General features: G+C 40.0%; 1 long non-coding RNA gene across 1 annotated transcript in view; it reads right to left on the bottom strand.

Annotated features, from left to right (window-relative positions):
• The window catches only part of LOC309845745, a 413192-nt gene that overhangs the window by 22812 nt on the left and 378651 nt on the right, over positions 1–11729 (bottom strand). The gene's annotated exons all lie outside the window — the stretch shown is intronic.

Genomic DNA, 11729 nt, shown 5'->3' with positions numbered 1-11729 from the left:
GGGCCCCTGCCAATGTTTAGCTCCAGCTAGTAACACAACTGAAAGAAAAAAAATAAAATCGTCACAAATAAAAAGTTAAAAGTAAGGGCCTTTTATTCTGAGAGAAGAGGAAAACGCGCTTTCTTTGTGTCCAAGATACATTTTATAAAGCATTTTTTACTTTTTCTTTTGGTGACGCGGAGCGTCGTTTGGGTTAGGGGTTGGGGTGACACACTTCCCCGGGTCACACCGGCTTGGAGGAGCTCACCTGGCAAGAGGCTCATCTGGAGCCTCTTAGAATAGGGGAACAGGAATGGTGGTCCGTGAAACCAGAATTCAAATCCAGACTGCTTACCTCCGCACTATACTCTTACTCAAGTCTCATCGTCTGTAGCTTCCTGGGCTGGAACAAGAAGGTCAGGAATTTCTGCCCAAGTCCAAGGCCTTGAAGGGCCTTTAGTAAAAGTTCAGGAGCTGACATCGCAGTTCATCATTCCCAGCTAGATTCATTTCTCAGTGTCTCTGGTTCTCAGTTTCTCAAGCCTAATTTCTCTTTAGCCTGATGCTGGGAGAGAAAATGCCCCAATTTTAAAAATAGTTTCTCATTGGTATTTCACGCTTCATTTTAATTTGCTGCCTGGATTTCGGTTTCTAATAACCCTAGTCTCAAAGATCTAGGCCCCAGAGGTGGGTGAATAGAAGAAAATTCTTGGGGTGGTGGAGATCAGACCAGATGGACGGATGTGGAGAGAAAGGCCTGAAGGTTGGTGAAAATCTGGCTGGGGCCAGGTGGCAAGAACAGTACTGCTAGGTGTGGGGGCCTCAAACCCAACTATGTAAACAGGGACTTTGAGTCCAAGAGTGCAAATTTTGCAGAATGTTCCATGAAATAATGATTGCCTCTGAATTTGTTTCCTATTGCTGCTGTAACAAATTACCTCAAATTTAAAACAATACAAATTTGTTATCTTACAGTTCTGGAAGTCAGAAATCTGAAATGGGTCTCACTGGGCTAAAATCAAGGCATCATCAGAGCTGAGTTCCTTCTGAGGGCCCTAGAGGATCCATTTATCAACTTCTAGAGGCTGTTTGCCTGGCCCCTGTTTTCATCTTCAGAATATATCAGCCTCTGCTTCTATGGTCACACCTTCTTTTTCTCTAACTCTGACTCTCCTGTGTCCCTCTGATTATATTGAGCCTACCCAGGTTATCCAGAATAATCTTCAATTTTAAGAGTCTTAATTGAAGCACATCTATAAGGTTCCTTTTCCTCTGTAAGCTAATAAACACATAGGTTCCAGGAATGAAGGCATGGACATTTTGGGGTGGTCATTATTCAGCCTAGGACACTCCCTTCTCACTCTCATGTATCTCTTAAGGTGGGGAAATCTAGGAATGAGCTATTGTTGATTATTGGCAAGAGCTTGAGGTGGGCGTTGTCTGGCCTTGGTTCTAAGAATTGACTAACATTTATTGAGCGCTTACTGTGTGTTTGGCACATGTTTATTACAAGTTTAATATGAGGGTCCTTTAATATGGTATTTTCTGACATGTCCTCATCCCAAAGAGCAGATATGTTAACAGGGTCAGGGACCAGTTTCAAAAAGGGGACACAGAAAACTTCTTTCTTTCTTTTGGTTCCCCTGGAACCGGAAGAGTTCCCCTAGGCCATTACTCTAAAGAGGTCAGGAACATTTTGTAAACCGTACTCTCTCCTCACAAAAACAAGTTAAGAGTAATTAAATATTCCAAACTGCCATAGATAAAACACTTAGAGAAGGGGATAAAGTGGGAAGTAACCAGACTCTAGAATTTATATCGGAAGTTAAGCCTCTAGAGTCTTCTCACCACCACACCAGGAACCTGGTAAATCAGTCAGATGATTGGAAGAGCATAGATACTCCAGAAACATTTTCAACCATCAGTACTCACTGACTAATAAACACAGTGGTGAGAGGAAGGGGTGATCACTAATAATGTCAGGACAAGTAGATTATGGTATGAGAAAGAAGTAACTGAGAGTCATCTGTCACACATACTAGTTGCATTCCAGAGAGTAACATAATTAAAGCAAAACAAACAAACAAACAAACAAATGGAATATCATATTGATCCCAGCTGTCGGGGGCGAGAGTGGAGAGCTTTTCATTGCACGGGCCAAGTTCACAGTGGTTCTTCCTTCTTTGGAAATTGGCCCCCTATCTCCCTCTCAAGCCATAGGGGTAGGGGTGAGTCTTAAGGAAGCATATTTGTACTGTAAGACATGGTCTCCCTGACAGAGCTAACTGGATCAGTCATAGGCACTGCATTATTTTGCCAGGGCTACTATAACAAAGAGCCACAAACTGGGTGGCTTAAAACAACAGAAACTTATCATTTCACAGTTCTGGAGGTCAGAAGTTTAAAATCAAGGGCTGGTAGGGCCATGCTCCTCCTGGCACCTCTAGGGGAGGATCTTCTCTTGCCTCTTCCAGCTTCTAGTTAAGCCTCCAGAGCTGTAGCCTTGGCTGGCATTCCTTGGATTGTGGCAGCTTAACTCCAACCTCTGCCTCCATCTTCATGTGTTAGTCTTCCCTCTGTGTCTGTGTCCCAATTTCCTCTTCTTCTTCTTCTTTTTATTAAGATTTTATTTATTTATTTGACACACACACAGAGAGAGAAAGAGATCACAAGTAGGCAGAGAGGCAGGCAGAGAGAGAGAGAGAGAGAGAGAGAGAGAGAGAGAGAAGCAGGCTCCCCGCCGAGCAGAAAGCTTGATGCAGGTCTTGATCCCATGACCTTGGATCATGTCCTGAGCTGAAGGCAGAGGCTTAACCCACTGAGTCACCCAGGTGCCCCCCAGTTTCCTCTTCTTATAAAGACACCAGTCCTGTTGGAATAAGGGCCCATCCTATTCCAGTATGACCTCATCTTAACTAATTGCAACTGCAATGACCCTATTTCCAAGGGAAGTCACAATCTGAGGTACTGAGGGGGTTAGAAGGGAGAAACGAGAAACAGTATTCAACCTGTAACAGGGTTCCTTCCCTGGGATTTGGAATTGAGAACAAGATTCTAGTCACAGCCTGAGTTGACTGGTCTGGTGAAGAAAGAGAAGCAGGTGGAAACTGGGGCTCAGCCTTCTTACACTTTATGCCCTAAGTAGCAGCCTTCTTACACTTTATGCCCTATTTACGGAAAGAAAAAAATGAAACAGATGGGGGTGGGGGGTGGGAAGGCAAAGAAAAAAAAAAGGGCAGAGGAAGGATGCTGTGGGCAGCAGCTTTCATTCTGGTAGTACAACCTTTCTGCAGCTCCACTGCTGTCTTGTCTTGGGTTCCCAGAGACACTGTAGGCTTCCTGGAAAGCTTGGTTTGTTTGCTGAAGGAAACGCAACTTGCTTTCTGTTGCTTATAAGCAAAGCTAATAGAAAAGCTATAATCAGAATAAGATACCCTATTAGTTTTCCTTGCTGCTGTAACACCTCATCAAAAACTTAGTGCTTAAAACAACACAAATTTATTATCATATAGTTCTGTAAATCAGAAACGTGGTATGGGTCTCACTGGGCTAAAATCAAAGTGCTGGGCGGCCTGCATTCCTTTCTGGAGGTTCCAGGGGAGAATTTCTTTTGACTTCTCCAGCTTCTTGAAGGCCCTTCTTCCGTCTTTAAAGTCTGCAACACCATTTGTCCTGTTCTCTACAGCCAGGAAAGCTTTTCTTCCTTTTAAGGGCTCGAGTGATTGGATTGGACCCACCTGCATAACACACGCTAATCTCCCCCATGTCAGGGTCCTTAACTTTAATCACATCCATCTGCAAAAGTGCCATGCAAAATGTAATATTCACAGGTTCAGGGATTCGAATGTGAACATTTTTAGGACCCATTATTCTGCCTTTCACAGATCCGCAGCAAAATGAGTCATGACCATTTGTAATAAGAAAGATGGCTGAGAGTTTAACGGTCTTTCTTTGTACTGTTTCTCCTGTAAAATTGTTTCATTTTATTTGAGGCACTCAGTCTGAAGCTTTGGGTTCCTAAAGCTCTTTTTGAGGACCACAGGGTAAACTCTGTCAGATTCAAGGACCTTTATTTAGCTGCCTTCTCATAGCTGAAGGTTTAACTATCCTGGAAAGACATTAAACGAGGACATATTCCCAAAAGACCTGATTGGAGCCAGGGAGGAATAAACAGAATGGAATCAAATTGTTTATACCCACTAGAGAATTGCTTGTATTAAAATGTTATTACTGAAAAAAAGACAATTGAAATTTCTCTGAACAGGGAGTCTGGGGTGGATACCTTGATAAAGGTGTTGTTTCTGGCAGAAGGCTGTAAAGGCCAATTTACTTATAGACACAGTAAAGGAAATGTTTATCTACAGGAAGGCAGGTAAGCTCATGTAGTCAACAAAGACAAATAGACCAGGTGCCGCTGGAGGACAGGGCATACAGTGGAGAACACAAGTTCCTGCCTTCCTAGCTCTACTGGAGGGTATATATTTATACAAATATGTGATATCTTATACATAACATATACTAAATGTTAGGGAGAGATACAGGCTATGAAGAAAAATAAAGCAGGATATGAAGGTAGAGAGTGATAGAAGAGGTGCTGTTTTGGATGAAGCAGTTTTAAAATGCCTCAAATTAAAAAAAAAAAACATTATTTTTGGAAACAAGAGGTCGCAAAGAAACATACAGAGAAGTCCCATGCACTTATCCCTCATCTGCCTCAATGTTAGCATTTTATGCAATTACTGTAAAGTATCAAAACCAAGAAAGTGACATCCACGCAGTCCATAGGGCTCATTCAAATTTCACAAGTAACACATGCCCTCAGTTGAGTATGTGTGCATAATGCTAGGTAATTTTAACATAGGTGTAGTCTTGCAGAGTCATCACTACAATCACGGTAGTGACCTACATATACAAATTATCCTCGATAAAGCTATTACAAAGAAACACTCGACTGTGCCATCATCACAAGGCCCATCAGTGTTACCTCTTTGTAGCCACACTCATCCCTCATTCATCCCTCCCCACCAGCACTAAGCCCTGGCATCACTAGTCTGTTCTCCATCTCTATCATTATGTTATTTTATGTGACATAAATGGAATCATGCAGTAAGTATCCTTTTGAGATTAGTTTTTTTCACTGTCATTCGTTTGAGATCCATCCAAGTGACATGTATCAGTAGTTTTTCCTCTTTGTATTTCTGGGTAGTTTTCCCATGGTATGGATGTACCACAGTTTGTTTAACCAAAGATGCTTGATTAGTTTCCAGTTTTAAGTGATTATGAATAAAACTGCTACGAACATTTGTGTACAAGTTCCTGCGTGAAAATAAGGCTTTGTTTCTCTTGGCTAAATGCCCAGGAGTATGATTGCTGGGTTGTATGGTAAGTGTATGAATGGTTTTTCCAGAGACTGACACACTGTTCTCCAGAAGAGCTGTATCATTTTATATTCCCCAGCAACGTATGGGTGATCCAGTGTCTCCACAGCCTTGCCAACATTTGGTGTTAATCACAGTTTTTCATTTTAGCCATTTTGATAAGTATGTTGTGATATCTCATTGTGGTTTAATTTGCATTTCTCTAATGACTAATGTTGTTGAATATCTATTCATGTATTTCTTTGCCACCGATATATTTTCTTTGGTGAAGTGTCTGTGCATGTCTTGCTCATTTTCTTATTGAATTGCTGGTGTTTTGGTTTTTTTTTAATGCTTAGTTTTGAGAGTTTTAAAAAATTATATTCCAGGGGCACCTGGGTGGATAAGTCGATTAAGTGTCTGCCTTTGGCTCAAATCATGATCCCAGGGTCCTGGGATGGAACCCCATGTTGGGTTGTCTGCTCAGCGGGGAGCCTGCTTCTCCCTCTCCCTCTGCTGGCCACTCCCCCTTCTTGTGTGTACTCTTTCTCTCTGTCAAATAAATAAATAAAATTTTTAATAATAAACAAATAAATAAAATATATCCCAGACATTAGATCTTTGTCAGATATGTGATTTGCAAATATTTTCTCCCAGTCTGTAATTTGTCTTCTCATTCTCTTAACAGTGTCATCTGTAACAAGGTTTTAAATTCGGATGAAGTGCAATTTTTCAATTTTTTTCTCTTATTGGTCATTCTTCTGGTGTTAAGTCTAAGAACGCTTTGCCTAATCACAGGTCCTGAAAATTTTCTCTATGTTCTTCCCTAGAAGTTTTATAGTTTTACATTTATATTTAAGTCTATGATTCCTTTTGAATAATTAATTTTTGTATAAGGTGTGAAGTGTACATTGAGTTTCATAATCTCTTATGGGTGTCTAATTGCTCCAGTACTATTTATTGAAAAGGTTATACCTCTTCCATTGATTTTTTTTTTTTCTTCTCTATCTCTATGAATTTGCCTCTCCTAAGTGGCTCATATAAGTGGAATCATTCACTCTGTCTTTTTGTGTCTGGCTTATTTGACTCAGCATATAGTTTTCAAGGTTCATGCATGTTATACTGCATATCATAATTTTATTCATTTTTATAGTAGAATAATACTCCACTAATTGGGCATATTTGTGTACTTGTTTTTGAGATCTCTGTCTGTTCCATTGGTGAATGTGTCTATCTTCCCACCAATATTACCTTGTTGTGATTACTGTAGCTCTAAAGTAAGCCTGAATATTGAGAAATGGTTTCTCCTACTTCATTCTTCTTTTCCAAAAATTGTTTTGGCTAATCTAGAGCCTTTCATTTTCCACACAAATTTTAGAATAAACTTGTCTATGTCTAATACAGAAACTTGTTGAGATTTTGATTAAAATTATGCTAAACCTAGAGGTTTAGGGTATCACTTTAGGGGAAAATGACATCTTTCCTATATTGAAATTTCCCATTTGTGAATGGTGTGTCTCGCCAAGGATTTAGGTTATCTTTTATTTCTTTCATCAGCATTTTATAATTTTTATTATTACAGATCCTATATTTATTTTTGTCAGATTTATACTTAAGTATTTTATTTTCTTTGGAGTGATTTAAAAGGCATGCCTTCTTCAGGGGGAATATTTGGATGGAGACCTGAATGAAACAAGAACATGGAGTGAGCATGAGTGCAAAGGTCCTGAGACAGGAGCTTGCTTGGTGTATGTAAAGAACAGCAAAAAGAACAGTATGTTTGAGACAGAGTTAGCCAGGAAAAGAGTAGTAGCAAATGAGCTCCAGGTTGTCAGGGGTCAACAAGGCCTTGATGAAGTCATGACGAGACTATATTCTAAATGTGACGAGATGCCATCAGAGAGTTTTGAACACAGAGGTGATATGGCCCAATATATATTTTAGAAAGACTCTCCTGGCACTGGAAAATAGGCTGTAGGAAGGTAAGGGGAAACAGGAAGTTGTATTAGGAAGCTCTTGGAGTGGCCCAGGTGACAGAGGCTGGTAGCGCAGACCAGGTTGGCAGCTATGGAAGTGATGAGGAATTGTTGGAGTCTAGACATATTTTGAAGATGTAGCTGAGAGGACTAGGTACAAGATGTTAGAGAAAGGGAAGAGTTGAGGATGATTCTAAGGTTCTTGGCCAGGGCAGCTGGCTAAGCAAGCTGTGGTGTCATTTACTGAGAAGAAGAAAACCTCATTTTAAAAAATTTTATTTATTTATTTGTCAGAAAGAGAGAGAGAGAATAAGCAGGGGGAGCAGCAGGCAGAAGGAGACGCAGACTCCTTGCTGAGCAAGGGCCACGCCCTCCTCCCCATGTAGGACTTGATCCCATGACCCTGGGATGATGACCTGAGCTGAAGGCAGACACTTAACCAACTGAGCCAGCCAGGTGTCCCTGGAAAACTTTAATCTTTAGCATAAAAACAAAAATTGTCACTGCTCAGAAAAGACCTAAAACCTGCTATCCAGTGCACAGTCCCAGACCATCCACATTTCTGCAATGTTGGCTACTAGTTGGACTTCCAGAAACTACTGAAATGGCCCCATTAGAAGGATGTTGGAGATGAAAGAAGGGAAATGAAACCAATAGTTATTAAGCACATAAGGACCAAGATTTGTTATGCTACTTCTCATTAAACCTCATAAGTTTCCTTAGAGCTAAATAGTAATATGCTTTTTTCTCTTTTCTTTTTTAATTGCTATAATATATATATATATAAACATAATAGTTATCATTTTAACCACTGTAAGTTTATACTTCAGTAGCATTAAATACATTTACAGTGTTGTATTACCATCACCCTGATCTAGACCCAAAATATTTTCATCATCCCTAACAAAAATTCTGTACCCATTAAACAATAACCTCCTTTTCCTCCCTCTTTAGTTCCTAGTAAACCATATTCTACATTCTGTCTCTGTGAATTTGCCTATCCTAAGTGGCTCATATAAGTGGAGTCATTTGCTCTCTGTTTTTTGTGTCTGGCTTATTTGACTCAGTATATAGTTTTCAAGGTTCATCTATGTTATACCATACATCAAAATTTTATTCATTTTTATAGCAGAATAATATTCCATTGTGTGCATATACCACATTTTGTTTATCCATTCATCTGTTAATGGACAATTGGGTTGTTTCCACCTTTTGGCTATTGTGAATAACGCTGCTGTAAATATTCTTGCATAAGTATCTGTTTGACTTTCTGCTGTCAGTTCTTTTGGACATTTACCTAGAAGTGGAATTGCTGGATCATATGGCCATTCTATGTTTAGTCTTTGAGAAAACCATGAAAATTTTCCATATGAGTTGCATCATTTTCCATTCCCACTACCAATGCACAAGGGTTCCCATTTCTCTCTGTTCTTGCCAACACTTGTTACCTTCATGTGTATGTTTTAATAGCCATCCTAGTGTAGTAGCAGTGAAGTAATATCTCATTGTGGTTTTGCATTTCTCTAATGACCAATGATGTTGAACATCTTTTCATGTGCTTTTGGGCCATCTGTAGATCTTTTTTGGAGAAATGTCTATTTAAGTCTTTGCCCCTTTTTAAAGTTGTGTTGTTGTTGTTGTTATTGTTGAGATTTAGGAATGCTTTATTTATCCTGGATATTAATCCCTTATTAGATATATGATTTGCAAATATTTTCTCCCATTCTATAGGTTGCTGTTTTTTTGTTTTTGCTTTTCTGATAGAATCCCTTAATGCACAAAAGTTCTTCATTTTGATGAAGCCCAATTTATCTTTTTTCTTTTAGTGCCTCTGCTTTTGGTGTCAACCCATGAAATTGGTGCCAGATCCAATGTAATGCAGGTTTTCATTGATGTCTTTTTCTGAAAGTTTTATAGTTTTAGCTCTTAAATATAGACTTTGATCCATTTTGAGTTAATTTTATACAGTGTGTTAGGTAAGTGTACAGCTTCATTCTTTTGCATTTAAATATCCAGTTTTCCCATCACTATTTGTTGAAAAACTGTCTTTTCCTGATTGAATAGTTTTGGCACCCTTGTAGAAAATCAGTTGGCCATATATGTGAGGGTTGGTTTTTAGGCTCCCTATTCTATTCTATTGGCTGTCTTCATGTCAGTACCATACTGTTTTAATTACTGAAACTGAATAGTAAGTTTCAAAGTTGGGAAATGTAAGTCTCCCAAATTTATTAGTTCTTTTCAAGATTGTTTTGACTATTCAGAGCCCCTTGCAATTCTTTATGTACTTGAAGATCAGTATTTCCATTTCTGTGAAAAAGGCTATTGGAATTTTGATAAGGAGTGTGTTGAATCAGTAGACCACTTTGTGTGGTATTGATATCTTCCTATCCATAAACACAGAATGTCTTTCCATTTAATTTAGATCTTCTTTAATTTCTTCAAGCAATATTGTGTAGTTTTTAGTACACAAGTCTTTTAACTCCTTGGGAGATTTATTTCTATGTATGTAATTCTTTTAGGTGCTCTATAAATGGAATTGCCATTGTAATTTCCTTTTCAGGTTGTTCACTGCTCATGTATAGGAACACAATTGACAATGTCTCATGTTTTGGAAAGGAAGAAATAGGGACTTAGAATAAGTAGTTCAAAGGTCCTTGGCTAGTAAGGCCCAACTTGAGTCTCTAACTCCAAATCTATTGTGCTACCTCTCAGAGGAGGTGGCTTACTTGGCCCCTTTCCCATTTTGTCCTTTCTCTCTGACTTGATGCTCTTAGTTGCAAATTAAGACACACTAGAAAAAGAAGAAAATGGAGCACTGCAACAATTAGGCTCGAAATTCTGGCCAGTATGACAACTGAACCATAAGGAGGCAACCAAATTCTTAAGGACACCCATGACATTCCTCAGATACATTCATGTCCATTCTTTTTGAGTGGAGGGCCCAGAGACAAATACCAAAGAGTCAACATTGAATGTGTGACCTCAAAACGCCAAAATGGTTGGTGAGAATGACTCAGTAATCAAGAAGCCACTTGTAGCCAATCAAGTACTGTAATGCATGGTCAACATAGGAGAGTTTCTCACAGCCCTGACCAAAGGACTGTGTATGTAGATGGGGTTAATGCTCTTGAGGAACTGGGTGAGGTGCCCTCTGCAGCCCACCACCAGGTTGAGACCAGGAGTGTGTCACGTAACACTGAAGAGTCTCTAACGGCCATGGCAGTCTTCATATGCCTGCAGGAGGGGATGGATGAACTTTGTCCAAGACTCTGAACGCCATTCAGGAACCATGAGGTATTCTTCCAAAGTCCCCACTGAATACTTTTCCTCCTTTCCCACACCTGCTGTCTCACAGGATTTCTGAGTCTCCACCTCCTGCAAATTCTGCAGAACAGCACAGGAAGTTTAAATGTGGGACCATGACTCTTGTTGCAGCTGCCACTGATGGGAACCTGGCCCAGTGGCTGTGGACAGTGCTATGAGAATTTCCTCAGTCCACTCTCCTGCTGCCCCTTGCCTTGGCCAGCAAGATACCCAGAAAGGAATGCTGAAGTCTGGTGAACAGAAGTATACTTCTATGTCTGCTTCTATTACACATATATACACACATACAGTGTTGAGAAATCAGAATATCTTCTCTCTCCTCTCGAAGGAAAGAACATTCTGGCCAGGAGATAACACCTTAGGATCATCTCAATTTACCCTCTTCTGCCTCCAGTGTAAAGGTGCTCTATTGCACTCTTCCTCATACCTGCCAAGAAATCCCAGACAAGAAATGATAGTCTTCATACCTAATGAATTACTAACATTTTAGGTGGAGAAGTAAGGAGTTGCCTGAGCACATATGTAGGTTCCTCCTAATATGCAGAATACTGAGGAAATCTCCCAGCTGCTTCAGTAACAACCAGATAGAAGAGAAGTGAAGAAAGTTCACAAAGCAAAATGTCAGCATGGTAACCAGGTAACTTTCTCTGTGGCTCAGACTTCGGACATGTTATAACAGCATATCATTTATATCACAGAAAAAATTTAATAAAGTAGGTCATAATGCTTTAAATTACTTTTCTAGCAGGAATATGATGCTCTAAGGACACAATCTCTTCCCACTTCTTCCATAAATCACTAACGACTTCCCTCAAAATGGTCCTTTGCCTCCAGCTTCTTGCCCTTCAGACCACCCTCACACTGTGTCATTAATACTCTTAAGCATATCAACCCTTCGATTAAAAGTCTGCACTGGGGGTGCCTGGGTGGCTCAGTGGGTTAAGCCACTGCCTTCGGCTCAGGTCCCAGGAGTCCCAGGATCGAGTCCTGTATCGGGCTTATAGCGCCTCGGGGAGTCTGCTTCTCCCTCTGACCTTCTCCCCTCTTATGCTCTCTCTCACTCTCTCTCTAATAAATAAAATCTTAAAAAAAA

This window comes from Mustela nivalis (assembly GCF_964662115.1).
Source record: "Mustela nivalis genome assembly, chromosome: 12".
Lineage (NCBI taxonomy): Eukaryota > Metazoa > Chordata > Mammalia > Carnivora > Mustelidae > Mustela > Mustela nivalis.
Note: the sequence above shows the minus strand (reverse complement) of the source record. Positions and strands in the feature narration are given on the sequence as shown.